The sequence below is a fragment of the Pleurodeles waltl genome, chromosome 7 (genome assembly GCF_031143425.1).
Source record: "Pleurodeles waltl isolate 20211129_DDA chromosome 7, aPleWal1.hap1.20221129, whole genome shotgun sequence".
Taxonomy (NCBI): domain Eukaryota; kingdom Metazoa; phylum Chordata; class Amphibia; order Caudata; family Salamandridae; genus Pleurodeles; species Pleurodeles waltl.
The window spans coordinates 1,426,404,277-1,426,427,673 of record NC_090446.1 but is presented as its reverse complement, the minus strand read 5'-3'; the positions used below and the strand labels follow the sequence as shown (position 1 = coordinate 1,426,427,673).

At 48.1% G+C, this 23,397-nt stretch overlaps 1 long non-coding RNA gene across 1 annotated transcript in view; it reads left to right on the top strand.

Annotated features, from left to right (window-relative positions):
- Positions 1-300: 300 nt before the first annotated feature.
- Positions 301-23,397, top strand: part of LOC138246445 (uncharacterized) — a 50,542-nt gene continuing 27,445 nt past the window's right edge. The window contains exon 1 of the long non-coding RNA XR_011194290.1: positions 301-372. This is a non-coding gene — a long non-coding RNA (uncharacterized lncRNA). The remainder of the gene's footprint in view (positions 373-23,397) is intronic.

Below are 23,397 nucleotides of genomic sequence, written 5' to 3'. Positions count from 1 at the left end.
TGACATTGTAACTCAGATATAAAATCCCTAGGGCTCAAAATCACAATAATAACTTGAGCTTGTTTAATCCCCTCAGTGAAAAGAACCCCATTATTGGTACTTAGGTTTGAGAGTTTTTATATGTAATGATTTAGTGCGCTTTTGTAATTGACCAGATCTTGACCACTCAGCATCAATCAAATGGTTCAACCAGTACATGCCAAATATAAAAGACAAATAACAGTGAAGTATGAATGTTCTCACATTCAATAAATCAGTCACACCCACAAGGCTGGTGATTCTCCTCATGCCTTCCTGCTCCCTTATATATCCATGCCTCGTCACCCATTGGCACAACAATCCAGTTGCAGATCGGGAGTAGGGAAACTTGAGGTAAGGCAAAGAAACATTTACTTTAACTACAGCAGGTCACGTTCTGGGAAACTGTTAAATATTAGTAATACCAGGCCACTAAGTGCTGGTAAAGAAATTTGTATTTCTTTAGAAAATAAATAAATACTAGAGTCATTTAAATTTAGGAGTGTGATTACACGTCTAAGCAGATACATCAAGTTGACAAAAATCTTTCACATCTAGGCTATTTTATAAGATGGCAAACCCCAGCAGCAAAAGATAGATCTTACTGCGTGTGAGCCCTCTGGTGAACTCAGGTCGAGGGCTATACAAGTGTAAAGTATACTCCCCCTCCCCACGGCTTCCCCTGCGCTGAGCTTTATGATTTGAGGGTGTGTGAAACATGCAGACATGGTTCAAGAATGTTAGATGCTCCAGCTAAATACCATATACCTTGTTTCTCCTCGTGTTCTTTCTCCTTCTATGTGTGTTGCATTCAGCAGCATATGTGAGAAAGAGAAAAATGTCTACCAGGACTGATTTTGTGTAGATAGGTGCTCCTTCCTGCAGCTGTACAAAAACAATCCTGCATGCAAGGTGAGATCCTTGCATCATGGTGCAAGGTGCCTGAAATGGAGCTAGGCTGCTAAAACTGCATCGTCACAGTGGGGAAAGACAGTAATGAGAAGTATGCCATAGGTATTGAGCATTCGTCTCCTTCCCCTTTGAGCCAGGGTACTGCAGTTATGTGACTTGCTGTGCTGCCCTGCTTCAAAAGCCCATAAATATGGGCCTATGTGTATATTCCTTGGACAGGCATTGACATAAAAAGGGCACCCAGATATTCTTGCTGCCTGAACAGTAGTTCAAGAAAGGTCCCTTGTTTCTGAGCTGTGCTGAATACTGCTGATGAACTAACTCAGAGAGTTTCTAAGTTAAGTGTAAACTTTTTTCCAACAGGCACACAGATCTTCTCTGAGCCAATGCACCTTTTTATAATACAGCCCCTGATTTAATTCCAGTAATAATAGCCACTGCAACATAATGCTCAATGCACAACACCTTGAGACATATTTATGAGGGACTTATACCACTGTTGTGTCATTTTAGGAGCAAACCTCTCAATCACATCTATGAGGCCAAGCAAAGCTACTTTGCGTGGCTTTGAATGGCCTCATAGGTAAGGAGTAGGGGACGGCAGCACAAATTGCTGCCGTGCCTCAGTCTGCACTGGGGAAGTGTTCCATGGGTGTTGAGGTGTGTTTTCCCACGCAACACCCAGGGATATTCATGCATCTTTATTTCTCCTAATTTTTTCCACTATGTGTGCTGCAGAGGAAAAAGCCTCTCTGGATTGTTTTAGTGCAGGAAGGTGCCTTTTCCTGCAGATAATGCAGACACCCTCATACCATGGTGCAAGGGTGCTTGTGTTCAAAATGGAACCAGCGCAGTTGGAAGGGAAAGGAATGCACCATATTTCATAGACACAGCACATTGCTGCCATTTCCTGTTGAGGAAGGGCAGAACAGCAAGATGAGTTGCTGTGTTGCCTTGCACCGAATTCTCAGATGTTTAGCCGCATGTCCCCACCAGAGTGCTATGCTTTCAGTAGGAAAAACATTTTTTGGGGACTTTCATGCTAGTGTATGTGTGTTTGATATCACTTAGAGATGTTACCCTGAGGCAGCTGTCCTACCTCACCTTACAGGATCTCTGGCCCTGGGCACATCTGAAAAGCAAAAGGCACTTATGGTGCTGTACATTGCTGCATGCGCTCTCTCCACTATTTTGATCCATAGCGGAAGTGACCGACCTTTTTAATTAGCATTTTATGTTTAGCCAGTGAGCCAAATGAGTGCATGAATTGAGCGAGCCCGACTGAACTGAAAAGAGTGTGCTGAGATCGGGGTCAGAGTTTGCATTTCAAGCTCCTATTTGCCAGTAATCGAAGAAAAAGCTACAATTTTAATTCAGAGGCATGTCTGAATGGATATTCTGTGAGGGTCATTACAGCACTGCCATGCCCATGAGGAGTAGGATTCAGGAATGAAGGGCGCATTTACTTTGAAAGTGAGATTTGAAACAGGTGCAGGGTAGAGTGGAGTATGATGGCATTCTGCACTGAAGTAAACCATCCCATTACCACTCTTTGGATGACAGGTTCCGTGAATCTTCTCCTATCCTGTCTGTATTTGTTGAAGTAATGACCAGTGTGTGCCAACACATTTATTTATGGTGTTCCTCACTTACCAACACTATTTAGAATAGGTAGATTCTAAATCTACTTCACCTGTTGGCATTTTCTTCATGTGTGCAGAGTTGATACCTTATATTTAGTAATGAGGCTGCATTTGCTGTTTAGTTTAGGGTCTTACTTGCTATTTGTGGTTTGTCCATTTCTGACGTTCTCACACTACTTGTGAGGAGGATTGCCCCACAGGATATCTTAAAAAGCAGGAAAATATTTTTTCTTGGAAATTCAGTTGGAGCATCGACAAGCCTGATAATAATTCACTCACATTTATACATTATTCTATTTATTCTACTACAGTAGATCTTTAATGGAATAGATGCTGCCCCTGAGAAGAAATTAATTATTAATTTTCAGATCTCTCTTACCCAGATAATCTATATTGTAGTGTAGTCGAAATTGTAATAGCTTTGATTAGGTACATAATAAGGACTGCCGATTGATGAGAATACAGATGTAAACGAGCACCTGTACATATCATATTAAGTAACATCCCCCCAAATATTTTTAGCATCCATCAAAAATTCTATGATTTTCAGAAAAAAAAGTGGAATACCAACCACAAAAAGTGTTGTCATTTGTTTATTATTGTTCATATTTGTGCGTTTTTTCAAAACATTCAAAAAGTATTAGAAACATGTACCCAGTTAGCCACCAAGCCCTACTAGAGTGCTCATAGTGTATAATTAATGAGACTCCTTGTGTGCAAAAGAAGAAACATGCAGGGAATGATAGTACTTGAGACCTTGTTAAAAGAGGATAACTAGGCCCTCACTAGGAAATGCTCATAATCTCTGCTGGACCCAGTAACAAGGGTTACCAGGACCATTTACCCAAAGGGACACCATTTTCTTAAAGCTGCCTATATCTCCGAGTAAAATTCCAAGTATGAATTATGAATAATCTGTGGAATTATCTGTGTTTAATCCAATTCCACAGATTATTTGCTTTCCGAGCTCAGAACATTTTTTCTAAACCCCAGTGATGTTGTTCTAGACGTAATGATCTTCCAGGTGCCCTGAATTACCAAACCTATTAAAGGGCCACCCTTCATGAGAGGATTAAACGGAAAAAAGCATAGAAGCAGAAGTGGACTACTGTACCCACATATATGAATCCCAGCTTAACTGAAACTGCCTAAAATCAAAGCAAGATGAATAGACACAGTACAGTTGATCTACGTTATAACATCATGTTAGAAATGGGGTCTTTGGTTGGCAGTTAGGTTACCCCCTGCCCAAGCAAGGACCTTCTCTCTAGGCAGGGTAAGTCACACACAATCCAAATTATCCTGCGCCCACCCTCTGGTAGCTTGCCACTGAGCAGTCAGGCTTAACTTAGAAGGCAATGTGTAAAGTACTTGTGCAATAAGTCATGCAATAACACAGTATAAACACCAAAAAGATACACCACACAGGATTAGAAAAATACAGAATATTTATCTAGGTAAAATAAGGTCGAAACAATCAATATTTGATAAGGAAACATTGAGATATCACTTTAGAGAATGTTAAAAAGAGTCTTAAATTCTTAAGAGCAATAAGTGTCTCTTGCAAGCACAAAGTACCTGGTTTGTGTCTAAATTATCCACAAGGGACCGTAGAGGAGGAGATGCATGGAAAACGAGGAGCCGGGCGTCGGTTTCTCCAGGCGCACACAGACGACGCGTCAATATTTTTTACATAGCCAGGACGTTGTCGTCGATTTCCAGCGCACGGACTTGGATCCTCTTCGGGTTGCGGGGTATTTGGGCCCCTGGAGACAATGCGGAGAAATCCTAGGCATGCAGGACAAAGTCACGGGAGCTGCATCTATCTAGTGGGCGATGCAGGGAAACTTTTGTTGCACACCATGCGCTGGGTCGAGCCTTCTCGCAGGAAGACAGGCTGCGTCTTTCCAGTTCGGCTATGTGTCAATCCAGTGTGCCGTGTGCCAAAGTTCCAAGCCCTTGGAGAGCACTTCTCAGCAGAGCAAGAGGACAGCAAGGCAGCAGGGCCTGACAAGGCAGAGTCGGCAGACTGTTTTAAAAGTAGCTCCTTGGCAGTGGTTAATTTTCAAATAAAAAGCGTGCAGTGACCAAAACTCTTCTCTGAAACAAGCGGCTGCTGCAATTCAATGTGCGTGCACAGAATTCGAAGCAGCGTAATCCTAAAGGCATTTCAGCCCTCTTTAATCTATTTACAGCCACTCCCTGGCCCTTCAGCTCACTCTTGCAGCTTTCTGCCTTCTCCCTCTGGGATGCTTTTCCGTCTTTCTTTTCCTCTGTCTTTCCTGCATGTGTCTATTGTTCACAGTCAACGCCTGATGCAGAAAAATAAGTTCTGGCCCTCAGAAATAAGTGCCAGTGCCCTCCACCGGCAACCACAGGCTCAAAGTTAGCACTGCTCTATTGAGACCATGAGTGACCACATGAACGTGAATTGATCCACTCTCATTGCCATGACAGCCTTGCTGCTTTGTTGCATGTTTACTCATTGGGAGGGAAGAGGCAGCCAACATTGGCCTCCAACATTCCTACTGCTTTTTTGGCTCTTACTGTAACAACTTCATGTTCCTCTGTGGGCTCAGAGACCTGCATATGGTACTTCTCCACTACTTCTCCAAGCACCTACAACACTAGACAAGTTCTTACGCACAGCGCCTGACTAAAACCAGCCTCACTATCTGGCCCTTTCAGTCTTGTGTTGTGTCTTTTATTGGCTGACTTTTGGGTACAACCCACAGTGATTTACTGTTGCTGTTCATTTGAAAAGTAGGTTATCTGCCAGAATATTCTCCTGCAGGGACAGCGACTGCCCTTACATTTTCAAAACGTGCTCATAGACTCTAGAAAGAAACCAGATGTCCTGCGTGGCAGAGGTCCAAATGTAAGCAATAAAGAGCACTGTGTATCAAGTGATAAACGAGCAGTATCGGGTCCACGGTGGTGAGTAGCACCGATCCTGCTAGGACTAAGGACTACACCAGCGACATCACTCCTGGCCAGTAATGGCCATGAACAAACATTCAGAGGGTGAATTGTCCTAACACATCCTACCAAATGTATTCACCCCCAGTGTCTAGCACCCAGTAGTCACATCCTCATTACGATTTGTTCAAGGTTAGATGAACGGAAACACCTCGCTTTAACTGAGGCCCATTCCACAGGAGCAGATTTTTGCTAAGGGTCCGAAAGTGGGGCTGTCCATGGCGCGCTCAGTTTTGTGGTAATTCCTCTGTGTCTTACAAAATAGACTGTTCTACTTTTTAGCAAAGCACTGAACTTCAAACAAATCTATTTGAGCTCTACCTTCAACGTCTGTCACTATAGAGTTAAGAAGAGTAATTTTGCAGATAAGTGCCTCAAAAATCTCTTTTCTTTCTGTGCCAGTGCTACGTTCTGAAAACCTTGTAAACTCTGTCAAGCTAATTCTTAACAGTGTGTCAAATGTGTTTACAGGTAATTTGTTAAAGATTTCCGGAGTGACAGGGATGTTTTCTGTGGACTGCAATTGGGATGAAACAGAAACAGGCCCTCCCTCGAAGCTTAGAGTTGTCAGAGTGCACCCCTGACTTTACAAGTCTTCCCATGGCCCAGTTCTATATCTGAGATGGATACAGACAGAACTGCAGAATTCATTTTATAAGTAGGGCTGTTTCATTTACCCTCCGTCTACTCTATCTGCTGCTTCGAAGAACTCAAACATTCAACAACTTGCCATAAGCACTTATTTAAGATTTAAGGTGTATTCCAAACTTTGGTCCAGGTTTAGGAAGGCCTCGCGCCACTTAGCATCACATTAGTGTCATTTGTTTGCCACTAATGTGGTGTTAGGTTGGCAAAAACGCTGCACCAAATTTATGAAGTGGTGCAATGCTTGCATTGACCCAATTTGTAAACCTTTGAGCCACATTATGCCTACGTCAGGCATACTGTATGCAAGGGAGGCTTTCCTCCGTTAGGAAGCCCAGAAAAATGTCTCAGTGGAATCTATGAGAGTCCACTGTGCCATTTTTGTGTGTCATTTTTAATGCCTGCTCAGAGCAAGCATTTCTATTCCAGCATGGCTGATATAAAGAGACAGATTTTTCTATTTGCATCTTTACATATCATTTGTCTTTTAGTACTTCACGGTAGTGCCTGGCTGTTGTTCTTCTCTTCCAACTCTTTTTACCTTTTATATTCCTTTTCATTACTCCAGATCCCGGCTCATTCTTTTCATTCTTCATTTTGTTCCAGATTTCTGCTTGCTCCACAATCTACTGAATATTTTGCTTTCCCACTGCCTATCTCTTGTCTTTCTTTCCACTGCTACTGAGCTAATTCTGTTGTCGGGATATTTGTCTCTACTGCTACTCATCTCTTCTTTCTCTTCCTTTTGCTCCAGATTACATCTTGCTCCCTTATCTTCTGTATATTCTTTTGCACTGCTACGCCTCTCCTCCACCATGATGATAACTGCTATTGGCTTTATCAATACTTGGGGCTTTTACAATCCACTGCCAATTGCAAAGTCCACAGCAGAGATCAACCATGAAAAAAGCATAGAAAAGATTTCTATATATATTTTAAAGATCGCCTCTGCATTGTTATATCAGGCAATGCATTAACATCTAGAAACAATCAGAATGCACTCCTGTATCCTTGTCACCGAGTTTTGACATTTTCACCATTGGCAAACAGACCAATTGTCTTTGTTTCTGAGTGTTTTGTGAATGAATGCCTCTTGGCATATGGACCTTGTTTTTACATGCCTTGTGTAATAGTTTTTCAAGGATACATACTGGCCTGTTGATCATAATAGAAACATTTAACTTATAATCCTCAATGGATAAGTGTTGTGCGTTGCCCTCTCTGCAGGGCCTTTCCCCCAAAACGTTTTGCCTTCCTCCTTGAGTTTCTGCTGATAACGTTTTTGCTGTCGTTTGGACTATGTGCACTTTATCACTGCTGGCAAGCTCTTTCTGCATTAAACATGGTAAAATTATCTTACGCTGAAATTGGCATATTTAATTTACTCGTACATCCCTAGTCAAGTGATACTACATGCTGAAAAGTAAATGGTACTAGGGGACCTGCAGCAATGACCGTGTCACCTACTTAAATTTTTAGCAAGTCTCAAGCCTGCCATTGCAGCTTACGAGTGTAGTTTTAAACTCAGTAAACAACTGAAGGTGCTGTTCCTAGAAGAAAAGATAGATAGGTGTGAGATTGAATAGAACTGTCATGGAGTTCTTGTACCCCTGAATTGGTGCCACCACACATCCAAATTAGTGTCATGCTTTATCATAGAGCATGCTCCTCATCTGACTGGTGCTGCAGTGTTCGACAGGCCTGTCGAAATGGCACTTTTTTGTAGATCTTTTTTAATTATACTTTAATGATGACCTAGTTTGTGAGGGTTTGTTCTGTGTAGGCTGGTGATAAGGTGAGAGACAACAAAAAGTGTGAAACCTGTCCAATGGGTACCTAAATAACATTTAGGGGGTCATTCTAACCCTGGCGGTCGGCGACCGCCAGGGCTAAAATGACGGAAGCACCGCCAACAGGCTGGCGGTGCTTCCATGGGCATTCTGACCGCAGCGGTACAGCCGCGGTCAGAAACGGGAAACCGGCGGTGTCCCTCCGGTTTCCCGCTGCCCCAGGGAATCCTCCACGGCGGCGCTGCTTGCAGCGCCGCCATGGGGATTCCGACCCCAGGAACAGGATGGCGGTAACGGGTGTCGTGGCATGGGCACTGCATGGGCCCACAACATTTTCAGTGTCTGCATAGCAGACACTGAAAATCGCGACGGGTGCAACTGCACCCGTCGCACCCTTTCCACTCCGCTGGCTCCATTCGGAGTCGGCATCCTCGTGGAAGGGGGTTTCCCGCTGGGCGGGCGGGCGGCCTTCTGGCGGTCGCCCGCCAACCCAGCGGGAAACTCTGAATGACCGCTGCGGTCTTTTGACCGCAGTACGGTCTTCTGGCGGTTCTGCTTGGCACCCCCTTAATGTTGTGTTCACCTTAACAGGCTTAAAAACAAAAATGGAATGCTACCCAATTGGTGTAAGGTCCCCAGGTAGCCTTCAGGAGGATTTGGTAGGGTCAACATATTTTGCACCCCTCAGCCCAGCCAGTCCAGCCAGATCCTTGGTGCTTCTTCAGGAACACATATCCCTACCCTACACCAAAACGCGTATGTAATGATTAGTGTTCTCTTACTGATAAAATACCTATCTGAGGTATGATTCAACCTGGAGACAGAAAAAAAGTAATCTCAAAGATATGCAGATTCAAAAAAAATTCGAACTAGGCGAGATTCACGCTCCTTGCAGTAGGTGCCAAAGCGGATGCCAATAGGTGATCAGTGCTAAGAAACACAGCAGGCCACGCAGGTGACTACACATGTAAAAACTGTGAAATCACAGTACATACAGACACACTATAAACACCATAAAAGGGACCCGAGGGTCATCATATCCCTTTTGGCGAGGGTGAGGAGTCTCACCCCGTGGGATGTACCTGTTGGGCCCCTTATGTCATAAGCAGAGTAATGTGCACAGCTGCAAAAGAACTATAAGTATGGGAAATGAGAAATGCATGAGAATAAGTAACACAGGACCCTTAGTGCATGGGGAACCGTATTGTGGAAAGGCACCTTTAATTATTTACTGATGATATTTTGGACCATAGGACATTTTTTGGCTCCCTGCTTTTGAGTATGCAGATTTAAATTGCCATGTCGCTTTTGAAAAGTAAACCTTTTGCCAGGCCCAAACCTTCCTTTTCAAAGCATAAAGGCGCACCATGGCAGGCACTGCACATGTCAGAGAGCAGAGTACAGTGTATTTTAAAGGTTGGACATGTATTTTTACGTTTTTCATTGCCTGGAAGTCAAAAACTCCCACATTCACTTTTTACTACTGTAAGGACTTCCTTTCTTATAAGATAACATTGTAGTTACCTTATTAAATTTAATAAACTATAACTTCCAATTGCGAGCAGGTAGGCAATTCAGGTTTGGTGTCTTTGGAATTGCAATGAAAAACCAGCTTTTTGCTCACAATTTCGCAAATGCCACTTTTAGAAAATTGACATCTTCCTGTCCCAGCCAATTGGTGCCTGCAGCCTATTTCTTGGTCACATTATTAGATGTAGCTGACAATTGGTTTCTGTGTATTGCTCTCAGACAGTGAGACAAATTGAATGTAGGTGTTTCCCAGGATGGCTACTCTGAGTTAAAGAAGGGCAGGGGCTATCACCGTTCACCCTTGCACATCACAAAGGCTGTGTATGAGCACACACACAAAGGGCTTTGACTCCAGCCTACTGCAACCCTAGACAATCAGGAGCAAAGGCTGCGAGGGAGGAAATTCCAAGAACCTCTGAGTGGTGGAGACATCTGGAAGATTCTCCTCTTTCAAAGTAGGCACCAGATATAAATATTGAACCTCTGGCCCCAACTCTTGAGATCACTACAGATTCACTTATGAAGTTCTCCCTGCTGACATGCTTTGCTGCCCATGGACCCTTCTGCTGTGAGCTGCCCAGCTGAAACAACCATCTCTCTGTGTGCTAGTATTCAAAGATCTCTGAGAGTCAGTCAGCTGTCCTCCTGTTCTCAAGCTGCAGGGACATAGCAGGCTTTTCTGTGCCACGAATGTTTGATGCAGGACCACATTTCACCTCAACAGCTCCATAAACTTGAATCAGTATGATAAATCTTGAAGTCCACAATCAGCTCAGTGCTTCACACCCTCTTGCAGCCCTGATGCAGGCAGGCAGGCGCATCACCTCAGCAGCTCCCCCAGCCTGTCCCAGTGTGATGCATCTTGATGCAGACAACCATCCCAGCTTGACGCAGCACTGTGCTTATCAAAGCAAGTCCCCACAAGCCCAAATGGCTTCACCAGCACCAGCACCAGTCGATGGTGCACGGATGCATTGCTAGACATGTCTTTATAAGCCCCAGCCTCTTCCTTAGTGACAAAGCTGGACTTTGCACTGCAAGCTCCTACAGATGTTAACTGATGTCGCTGCATGATGCATCTTGGTGCAGGATCTCACATCGTTAGCAATGGTCTCTCTATGCCAGCCAGCGCACCTCAACTTAAAGATTTCTCATTGCTCTGCAACCAGGAATTAAGGTACTCTTGTTTAGCAGGCCTAACTGGGTCCCTGTAGAAGGCCTGGGCTCAGTTGCTGTCAGCCTGAACATGTGACTTTGTCAAAGTCAAAGAAAGCCTCAAAGGAAAGGAGGGAAACTTTCTCTGCCACTAGAACTGAAGAAATGTCTTGTGAGATGGATGAATGGGTATTGTGAAATAAGCCTCTTTTAGATCTTGGCCCTCATTACAACATTGTCGGTAAAAGCCGCTTACTGTCGTGCAGAAGACCGCCAACACACCGCCGCGGCCGTGGAACTCCGCCACAGCTATTATGACCCACAGCACGGAATACGCGAAAAGTCTGACACGCACACAAGTCCGCTGCACAAAAGGTCAGTGATAAACTGGCGAAAACAAAACCTCCACCGTCGCGCCAACAGAGATACGCCCACACTATCACAACACAGGAATCCACGCAGCAGTCTTTCAACCGTGGTATTCCATTGGCGGTACACACCGCCGCGCTCAACATACAAAACACAGCCACATTGGACAATTCAAAATACACACACCTGATACACATACACACACCACTCCCACACACTCAATACAATATAAAACACACACCCACAAAACCCTATGATCAAAAATCCAGAACGAAGGCCAGAGGGAGACACCACAAACAACTACCAAGCATCCACAGGCACACAATACCATCACCCACTGAACTTCCACGCACCTCACACAACACACCACTAAATATCACCCCACCTATCACCGCACACACCACCATACACATCACCCACACCACCCAATGGCATGGCAAAGACACCCCAGGTTCTCGGAGGAGGAGCTCAGGGTCATGGTGGAGGAAATCGTCCGGGTAGAGCCACAGCTATTCGGATCACAGGTGCAGCACACCTCCATTGCTAGGAAGATGGAGCTATGGCGAAGAATCGTCAACAGGGTCAACGCAGTGGGACAGCACCCAAGAAATCGGGATGACATCAGGAAGAGGTGGAACGACCTACAGGAGAAGGTGCATTCCGTGGTCTCACGACACCACCCTGCGGTTCAGCGGACTGGCGGCGGACCCCCACCTCCTCCCCTACAACTAACAACATGGGAGGAGCAGGTCTTGGCGATTCTGCATCCTGAGGGCCTTGAAGGAGTAGATGGAGGAATGGACTCTGGTAAGTCAAATCTTAACTATGACATCCCCCACCCTCACCCTCACCCCCATCACTCCTACTCCTCACAAATGTTCCACTATCACAACCCACACATCCCAACACCAAGCCCTGCATGCAACAACAAAGCATGGACACCCATCACCAAAGCATGGCATTGCACATACCCATACACCCCCCTAAACCACCACCACACAAGGTCCTACACAGGAATGCAAGCACTGGGGTACACGGACAACCACCCATTGCACACCATGGCACACACAGATGTAATAAACATCCTTTTATACCCCTGCAGGACCCCTACCCAATGTCACTGGACAGGAGGGTCCACACATGTCCACACCACCAACAGAAGAGGCCCACAGTGATGACAGCAGCTCTGTCCAACTGGATCTAGATGACCAGCCCGGCCCATCGGGGACCTCTGGACAGTCAGTTCCCCTCACACAGTCACAGGCTACCACAGCGCTTCCCCCCTCTGGAAACACCAGCACAGCACCCACCCAGCGGGCCCATACCTCTGTCTCTAGGACACGTCAATCAGCAGTGTGTCCACCACTACAGGGAACCCAGGCTAACCCACCACCCCAAAAACAACAGGGACCTGGGGGCAGTGGTAGTGGGCACACGGTCCAGGGGACGGAGGCCCAGGAACACAGGGGAACTGGAAGGTCTGCATTGCGACAGGGGAGGACATGCCCAGGGAACTCACTATCCATGCGGCCCTCTCCTCCATCATGGGAGCCTACCACCACTCCCAGGAGACGATGGCAACGGTACTGGCCAAGTTTCGGGAGACTCAGCGCCTGCAGGAGGAACAGTATTTGGGCTTCGGGGAGGAACTCAAAACCATCAATTCCACCCTGGGCACCATCGTAGGGGTGCTGAAGGAAGTACTCACCACCAAGAGATACACTGTGGCATACAAGGGGCCCCTGACACTAGCATGGACGATGAACTGCCCACCACCTCCGCCGGTGCTAGTGAACAGGAGGCACCGCCACAGGACCACCACACCAGCACCCCACTCCTGCAGAGGAAGAACCACCCCGCAAACGGTCCCTGAGATCCAGGACAAAGACAAAGAACGATGCCAAGACCCCCGCCAAGAAATAAGACCACCCTGAATGTCATCCTTTTGTCCCACGTTGTCACCCTGTCCATCCTTAAACTGCCCTTGCTCCACTTCCTATGCCCATTTGGGAAATTCACCTGTGAGACTAATAGACTGGACTCTGCCATGGACATTCCTCCACCATCAACCCTCACCATTTTTCAACCCCCTCCAATATTGAGCACTTAAATAAACACCCTTGAAGCACAAAACAATCTGGAGTCAGTCTGTGATTTCGAAATAGTGTATTAGCAATTACTGTGGCAAAATGCTCTTTCAATTGTAATGTCAACATACCTATGTCACACAGCTATAGTCCATGAGGAATCAAAGCAGATGTCACGCAGTGGGATCCACATCTGTGAAATCGTAAGGGAAAGTGACAACTCAGTGACCATACACTGGGTGAAAACGACAGACAATAGAGAGGTAGTAGTGTTAAAGTACATGTAGTAGGCAGGTTTGTATTCTTACCTTTGTCTCACTGGAAATATTGCTGGATCACCGAGTTCCTGTTGTCCATGTCCTCTTCTTCTGCTTCCTCGTCTTCACTGTCCACAGGCTCCACAGCTGCAACAACACCGCCATCTGGACCATCCTCCTGCAGAAAAGGCACCTGTCGTCGCAAAGCTAAGTTGTGAAGCATACAGCAGGCAACGATGATCTGGCACACCTTCTTTGGTGAGTAGAATAGGGTTCCACCTGTCATATGTAGGCACCTGAACCTGGCCTTCAGGAGGCCACAGGTCCACTCTATTATCCGCTGAGTTCACCCATGGGCCTCACTGCAGCGTTCCTCTGCCCTTGTCCTGGGATTCTTCACTGGGATCAGTAGCCATGACAGGTTGGGGTAACCAGAGTCACCTGCTAATGGCTAGGGACAACTGTTAGAAACACACTAACCTGTAGGGATATCCCCAGACCCAGACAACCATTCCCACTGACTTGCTTCCAGGTGCTCACCTAATAGCCACACACAGGGCCGTATTTATACTTTTTGACACTAAACTGAGCTAACGCAGTTTAGCGTCAAAAAGTTTAGCGCCGGCTAACGCCATTCTGAAGCGCCATGCGGGCGCCGTATTTATTGAATGGCGTTAGTCGGCGCTAGCAGACTGGCGCTGCCTGGTGTGCGTGGAAAAAAAACACGTACACCAGGCAGCGCCGGCGTTGGGGAAAATGGCGTTAGGGCGTCTTAAAAATGGTGCAAGTCAGGTTGACGCAAAAAAATCGCCTCCACCCGATTTGCGCCATTTTTAACGACGCCCAGACGCCATTTACATGACTCCTGTCTTAGTAAAGACAAGAGTCATGCCCCCTTGCCCAATGGCCATGCCCAGGGGACTTATGTCCCCTGGGCATGGTCATTGGGCATTGTGGCATGTAGGGGGGCACAAATCAGGCCCCCCTATGCCAAAAAAAATATATTAAAAAAAAACAAATTTACACTTACCTGAACTTACCTTAACTTCCCTGGGATGGGTCCCTCCATCCTTGGGTGTCCTCCTGGGGTGGGCAAGGGTGGCAGGGGGGGTCCCTGGGGGCATGGGAGGGCAGCTGTGGGCTCATTTTGAGCCCACAGGTCCCTTAACGCCTGCCCTGACCCAGGCGTTAAAAAGAGGCGCAAATGCGGGTTTTTTTGACCCGACCACTCCCGGGCGTGATTTTTGCCCGGGAGTATAAATACGACGCATTTGCGTCGCAGTCATTTTTTTGGACGGGAACGCCTACCTTGCATCTCATTAACGCAAGGAAGGCGTTCACGCAAAAAAATGACGCTCTTTACTCATACTTTGGCGCTAGACGCGTCTAACGCCAAAGTATAAATATGGCGTTAGTTTTGCTCCGAATTTGCGTCGAAAAAAACGACGCAAATTTGACGCAAACAGAGTATAAATATGCCCCACAGTGCCTCTGGACTTGACCCATCACATAAGGGATGCTGCTATTCCACAGGATGTAAGTGTCATGCACTGAGCCAGTGAATTTGGCATTAACATGGGAGATATAGTGGTCTGCCAAACACACCATCTGCACATTCATGGAATGATAACTCTTCCGGTTTCTGTACACCTGTTCACTCCTGCAGGGTGTACCAAAGCCACATGTGTCCCATCAATGGCACCTATGATGTTGGAGATATGTCCCAGGGCATAGAAGTGTCCTTTCACTGTAGGCAAATACTCCACCTGTGTTTCACCTGTGTTTAAGCAGGGCAGACAACACTCTGGACAACATGTTGGAAAACATAGGCTGGGACATCCCTGATGCTATGGCCACTGTTGTTTGAAATGACCCACTTGCAAGGAAATGGTGTACTGATAGCACCTGCACTTGAGGGGGGATTCCTGTGGGATGGCTGACATCAGGTCTGGCTCCAACTGGGCACACAGTTCCTGGATTGTGGCACGGTCAAGCTTGTAGGTGATGATCACATGTCTTTCCTCCATTGTCGACAGGTCCACCAGCGGTCTGTACACCGGAGGATGCGGCCATCTCCTCACATGTCCCAGTGGACGGTGCCTATGAAGGACAACAGCAAGCACAGAGTGAAACAACTCAGAGGTACGTAAACACAGCTTACACTGAACACGAATCATAATCCGATATTTGGCCTGTATGTGTGTTGAGGCTAGGCCTAGGTATGTGTGACGCAGTTAAAAATTAAGCCATGTGGTCCCCTGAAATGGCGGCTGCCTGACCTGTAAAGTGGAACAATGGGATGCGAGGTAACTGCACTGGCGTTGTACACCGTCGCGGTAGGCGGTCGAAGACCGCTGTGCAATCCTGCATTGGTTAACATGGAACCCTATGGGTCCCAGGAGCCAATGACGATGTACGCCGGCGGTAACGGTACGCACCGCCGCAGACGTGACTACCATCATCACTTGATACCTGATCTTCGACAGGAGAGGACCTACACTACAAGTGCTGCTGTGACCTCGGTCTGGAAGACACAATGGCTCGTGCGACTGGGGAAAGGGCCCCTGCCTTCACATCGGAGGAGTTGGAGAAACTTGTGGATGGGGTCCTCCCCCAGTACACGCTACTCTACGTTCCTCCAGACAAACAGGTAAATACCCTGGGAGCATGCTGTATGGGCTATGCCTGTGTGGAGTGGGGTGGATGAAAAATGGGGGGGGGGGATTGAGGAGTGCATGAAACGACAGTGAGTGCATGTGCATCATGGCAAAGGCCAATGACTGTGATGGTGCATTTGGTAATAAATTTTCTTTTCCTCCTGTACAATTCATGTAGGTCAGCGCCCACCAGAAAAAGATATTTGGCGTGCCATCGCCAAGGATGTCCGGACCCTGGGGTTCTACCACAGACGGAGCACCCACTGCCGGAAAAGATGGAAGGACATGGCGGAGGCCCAGATGGGGATGGCCTCCCAAAGTAGTAGGGGTGCCCGTCGCACCATGACCTCCCTGATGTTTAGGATCCTGGCAGTGGCCTACCTGGAGTTGGATGGGCGCATCATAGCAGCCACAAGGGGGTGGGTACACTCTCATTCTACTGATTGTGTGCGCAGTGGATGTGTCTGGTTGGGGAGGTGAGTTGTGGGTTTCCCTATGCCAGGGCAAGTTTAGGAGGCAAGGGCCCCTTGTGCTGGCAGAGCCTGTGGCACCCCACCCCACCTGTGTACAGTGCCAAGTACACCTAGTCAGGCTCCTGTGAAATCGATGTGTGCATATGTCATCCATAGCCTTGTAGGCCATGTCCCAGGGATTGAACAGTGGAGGCCAAGCGTGCGGCGTAGTGCAGTGGGCTTCTGTGTCTGTCGTGTCCGCCAACGGTAGCGGTAATGCATGCACTCAATATGTCTTTCTTCTGTCGTCCCCCCTTTTTGTGGTCTCCCTGTTCTTGTGTGCATTAGCATCATCAGGTGGAGGAGCAGTGGCAATGGTGCAGGAGGGTGCTGCATCCCACATGGCCCTGGAGGGCGAGACAATGGAGTCGGAGTACACCAGTGGGACTGAGGGCGAGGGGAGCTCCACGGCGGTGACAGGAGCTGACACCAGTGACACAGACTCGTCCTGTGATGGGAGCTCCCTTGTGGTGGTGGCAACATCTGTGCCCCCCACATCAACAGGCGCCACCCTCCCTACCATCACCGCCCTCCCAGCAGCCAAAGAGCCTTTGCCCCATGCCCGCTCACCCAGGAGGGTGTCCAACACCTTTGCCCCAGGCACCTCGGGCCCTGCCCCAGTCAGCCCTGCTGCCCTTAGTGAGGAGGCCATTGACCTCCTCAGGTCCCTCACTGTCGGGCAGTCTACCATTTTGAATGCCATCCAGGGTGTTGAAAGGCAGTTGCAACAAACAAATGCATTCCTGGAGGGCATTCATTTTGGTCAGGCGGCCCTTCAGCGAGCTTTTCAGACTCTGGCTTCAGCACTGATGGCAGCCATTGTCCATGTCTCTAGCCTCCCCCTTCTAACTTCCTCCACTCAGACCCAATCCCCTGTACCTCAGCCTATCCCAAGCACACCTTCAGACCAGCATGCACACACCTCAACACACAAGGGAAGCTCAGGCAAACATAAGCACCACACATCCCACAGGCACTCACGCAAGCATCACACCAACATCCACTGCCTCCACTGTGTCTCCCTCCTCCTCGTCTCCCTCCTCTCTCCCAGTCTCATCTACACTCACACCTGCATGCACTACATCTACAGCCACTACTGCCATCACCAGCACACATGCCACCACACCCCACCCACGTGCAGTCACCACCCCCAGTGCCATTCTCACTTCCCCTGTGTCCTCTCCCAGTGTGTCTGTGACGCCACCTCCCAAGATACACAAACGCAGGCACACACCCACCCAACAGCCATCCACCTCACAACAGCCTCCAGCGCATGCACCTTCACCCAAAGTCACCAAACCAACACCTCCTATAACCACAACCCCTTCCTCCACTCCCAAACCCCCTCCAGCTACCCGTCCGAGTGTTTCCCAAAAACTTTTCTTGTCCAACCTTGACCTCTTTCCCACACCTCCCCCAACGCATCCGCCTCCTAGGGCCTGACTCTCCAGGTCACAACCTAGCACCTCAGCCACAACATCTCCAGGACCAGTGGTGCCTGTAGTCACTGGAATCTGGAGTGCACCGGCCACCAGGGCAGCCAGTGTGGCACGGAGCCACAGCACAGACAGTCCCCCACCTGTGAAGCATCTAAAGTTGGGCAGTGCCCGGCGGGAGAGGGTGAAGACTCCAGCCACAAAAGTCGTTCCCAGAGGTACAGGTGGGAGTGTGGAGTCAGCTGCAACACCTTCCAAGGTGGGGAAGGGCCACAAGCAAGTCAGTAGGTCCGGGAAGAGCAGCACGGCGGAGAAGACCGCCATCATCCCCGCTGCCCAGGAGCCCACCGCCATCATCCCCGCTGCCCAGGAGCCCACCGCCAGACTCTGCCCTGCTGCCCAAGAGGCCACCTCCAGCACCTGCCCTGCTTCCCAAGAGGCCACCCCCACCAACTGCCCTGCTGCCCAAGAGGCCACCGCCAGCACCTGCCCTGCTGGGCCAGACAGGACCACCAGCCCCGCTGGGCCAGACAGGACCACCAGCCCCGCTGGGCTAGACAGGACCGCCAGCACTAGCCCCGCTGGGCCAGACAGCATGGCAAGCACCAGCCCCGCTGGGCCAGACAGGACCGCCAACACCAGCCCAGCTGGGCCATGAAGGACCGCCAGCACCAGCCCCGCTGGGCCAGAGAGGACCACCAGCCCCTCTGGCCAGAGAGGACTGCCAGCACCAGCCCCGCTAGTCCATGAAGTACCGCCGGCAACTGAGTCACTGCAAAGGACACCGCCGCCACAAACACCGCTGAACAGGGCACCGCCGCCACAAGCACCGATGAACAGGGCACCACCGCCACAAGCATTGCTGAATAGGGCACCGCCGCCACAAGCACCGCTGAACAGGGCACCGCCGCCACAAACACCGCTGGCCCATGAGCGCCAAGGGCACTGACGCTACTGAGTCCGTCACGAGCAGGATGAAGCACTCTGGGCACCATGCCCCCTCAAGAACCAGTGGAGATTCACATCCACTAACTCAGTCCTTAGCAGGATGAAGCACTTTGGGCACCATGCCCCCTCAAGAACCAGTGGAGAGATGCATCCACTACCTCAGTCCTTAGCAGGATGAAGCACTCTGGGCACCATGTCCCCTCCAGAACCAGTGGAGATTCACATCCACAACCTCAGTCCTTAGCAGGATGAAGCACTCTGGGCACCATGCCCCCTCCAGAACCAGTGGAGAGATGCATCCACTAACTCAGTCCTTAGCAGGATGAAGCACTCTGGGCACCATGCCCCCTCCAGAACCAGTGGAGATTCACATCTACTACCTCAGTCCTTAGCAGGATGAAGCACTCTGGGCACCATGCCCCCTCCAGATCCAGTGGAGATTCACATCCACTACCTCAGTCCTTAGCAGGATGAAGCACTCTGGGCACCATGCCCCCTCCAGAACCAGTGGAGATTCACATCCACTACTTCAGTCCTTAGCAGGATGAAGCACTCTGGGCACCATGTTTCCTCCAGAACCAGTGGAGAGATGCAGCCACTACCTCAGTCCTTAGCAGGATGAAGCACTCTGGGCACCATGCCCCCTCCAGAACCAGTGGAGATTCACATCCACTACGTCAGTCCTTAGCAGGATGAAGCACTCTGGGCACCATGCCCCCTCCAGAACCAGTGGAGACTGTCATCCACTTGTGAGACTGTGGCTTTGCACTCCCTAGGATAATGCAGTGGGAAACCCACCCACTGTAGAGACATGAGAGACTGTGGCTTTACACTCCCCAGGATGGAACAGTGGGCAACCCACCCACTGTAGAGACTTGAGAGACTCTGGCTTTGCACTCCCCAGGATAATGCAGTGGGCAACCCACCCACTGTAGAGACTTGAGAGACTTTGGCTTTGCACTCCCCAGGATGGAACAGTGGGCAAATCACCCACTGTAGAGACTTGAGAGACTGCGGCTTTGCACTCCCCAGGATGGAACAGTGGGCATGTGACCCTCTCGTGGATTTGGCATCGTGCACTCAACCGGCTGAGTTGCCCCCCCTTCCCTCCATCTGAGGTGCCTGTTTTCTTGCTCTATGATGCCCCTGCAGTGTTCTCTCCGTCATGGTCGGGGATCTTGTGTGGGCTTCGCCCATACCATGTGGGCCCACTGTTCCACGGAGTTCATTGGAGCACTACCTGGACTACTAAGCTTGGTGTATATTTTGTTTATAGTGTATATATACATTTTTGCATACTTGATTTTAATATATTACAATGGTTACACTCATCTTCTTTTTTCTTTGCATTCTTCCAGGGGGGTTGGGGGTGTAACTATAATGTATCATGCTGTATTAGTGTGTGTGTTGTCGTGGGTGAGGGTGGGGGGTTGCGTGTTGTTTGTCCCTGTTTTTTCCCTCCCCCCTCCCATGTGTCGTAGGTGCAGTACTCACAGTTGTCTTCGCCACCGGCGTTCATGCGCCTGGTAGAGGAGCAAGAAGATAAGGGCTGGCAGGATCAGCAGCTCTGGTTCCATGGCGTCCGGATTCCTCGTGGGGTGTGTAGAGGTGAGCGTTTTCTCTTCGAAGTCCTGTTTCCGCCGTGTTTTTGTCCGCGGTGAATCCGCCCCAGAAAAGGTGGCAGATTGGGAGGTTGAAATACTGTGGGCGGTACTTTGTCCTATGCCTGTCTGTTGGCGGTGACTGCCGCGTTGTTTGTTTGTACTGCGGCGGCGGTCAGAGTGTTAAAGTGGCTGTCTTTGTTGGGGGTTTCCGCCATGGTCATAATAGCAATTTGTTTACCACCGGCCTGTTGGCGGTCTTACCGCCGCTTTAACACCATCCGCCAGGGTTGAAATGACCACCTTAGTCTTACCATCCAATCATATTATAGTAAAATATTTATTTGCTGTATTATAGTTTCCATTTTGAAATGGTGATATACCACAAGATGTTTGAACAGTCTGAGATTGATCACTGGTCTCATCTCTTTCCTTTTATGTTGTACAAGAAAGAGGGAACTTAAGAAACCCATGGGATCCAGACGAGATAGTTGAATTACACTCTTTTGTAAAAGAGACTGAATTTCTAGTGATATGAGACTGGTCATTGTGATGAAAACTTTAGAGGGAGAGGAAAGACAGTTTGGAATGGAGGAGACTAGAATTCTATGAGGTATCATATTTAGAACCCAAGGATCTGTTGTAATCATTTGCCGTTTTGATAGAAAAAACTTGAAGACAGCCTCCTAAGGAAAGGCCAGAAGATAGGCTTACCTTGGGGAATATTGGACTTCAAGTTCTATTGTCCATCCCCTAGTCCTATGATGGTAGAACTGGGATTTGTACTCCTGGACACTGTAGGTCGTGTTGAAGGAGTCTCTCGATCCCTGGTTGCAGTAGGCATGGCCAGTAAAGTGGCTCCTGCCTCTACTGACCCATGCAAAAGCCTGTAGATTGAAGGCCTTCTTTAAGAATTGTTATGCCTTATCAATAGACAAAAACATTGTGACGCGGGGGCTAAGGTCTTTGATGATGAGTCCCCAAAGAGTTGACCTTCTGCTTGTATACCAGGTTCAAGAGTGGCTAGATTGGCGAGTCTCAGGTCCAGCTTTAATAATAAACCTTTTGTTCTTTCATGGATAATAGTCACTAAAAAACGGCCCTTTGGACCCATAGAGAGAGGTCTGAAGGATTGATGTCCGTACTGTTCAATGTAGCTGATTCAGCCAATTCAAAAATACCACATTAAATAATTTATCCTGGTAGGTTGACCAGGCTTTGTTGACCCCTCTTTATAAATCTTTTCCAAATACAGAGAAAAAAGTAGTTATGGATTGGTTGATAGAAGGAATAACAGTGGTGTTGTAAGATAAAGAAGGTCTAAGGCACTTAGATCCAGATTTATGCCAAAGTGGCTCCGCGCAGGGCTGCACCAAAAAATAGCAGCACTGTGCCACTTTTGAAACACCAGCATGCGCCGTATTTACAGGAATACTGTGCATCCCTACATTTCCCCCTGCACCAGTGGCACATTAAGCTGCCTGGGCCAATGCAGGCCTCTGTGCACCATAGTGCAAGAGTGTCTGTGTTGAATGGATAGAAAGTTTATGTGCAAGAAGGTGCCCCTTCCTGCACATAAACAATCTATAATGGCAATTTAGCACTTCTAAGGGTGCTGCAAAATGCAGCACACATAGACGTACCAAAGCATTCTTTATGAATGATTGTTTATGTGCTGGAAGGAACACTTTCCTGCACATAACCAATCATCCATTGCATTTTGCCTCTTCAATGTGTGCTGCAAAACGCAGCGCAGCTCTTTAATCAGTCCCATACATTTAAGTTCTGCTTGCATTTGTCTAATGGGAGGCAAAGGTTAGAAGAAATGTATTCTCCTACAAGGGTGGCTGATAACCACTCCATAGAATTAGGGTGGTGAATAAGAGAAGGGTCAAACATCAGAATCCATGATAGTGTTGGAAAGAAAAGGACCAGTGTTAAAGCCTCACTGTTCTATTGTACATCATCATTAGAGGTAACTTTCTTTTTTTAGGTAAAGATTTTAATTTATGTTTTCTGCTTTCCCCCCGGAGAATGGGCCAACAATGTCTTGGACATCATATTTATGGCAGTATTTTCATTGTTCTTAGACATTTTTTCCATTGAAGCCTCAAGAGCTTGCTCCACAGAAAACATCTCATTCTTGTTTATAAGCTTCCCCATCGTCATTCTTGTCAGGCATTAAAGGGGAGCTATCAATTTCCATTTTTGAGAATTAAGAATTTGTCTAGTAAGGGTTTAATGAAGCCAGAAAGGAGAAAGTGGGAAGAAAATGAAAGAATCACTCCCCTGAGGCATGTACTGCAACAACTGAAGTGCCAGTGTGTCAAGGGACGCACCCTTCCTGATGAAGCGAGGACGATGAAGATGAGTAAGTCGGAGAACAGAACCTGCAATGTAAGCAGTGAAGCAGGGAAGAAGAGCGTGGCTGAGAAATACGGAAGACAAAGTGGTGAGGTGTTGCAGTAGTTGAAACCGCTGCAGATGTGTGAGCCGTTCGGAAAGGGAAATATCGGGCACGAGTCCCGCTGAAAGGGGTAATAAGCAAGAGTTACGTCAAGGAGGTAGAACAAATGGATGCAGAACGTGACTTAGATGGAATGAAAGGAAATATTCCAGGATTAAATTATCATTACCATTTAAATTAACAACACACACAAGTTAAAATACACTATAACCTGTATGAATAATGATTTCTAGAGGAAATAAGAGTACTTATCTTGACTGCGAGATGCAAGAAAAGACGACTGCTTGCAGTGAAGTGTGCACTCTATTGCCAGTTTTATTACCTTGTTGGTGCTTACTATTGTTACATTCTTTTGTCCCATTAGCCAGCCTGCTGCTCAGCTTCTTGGTAT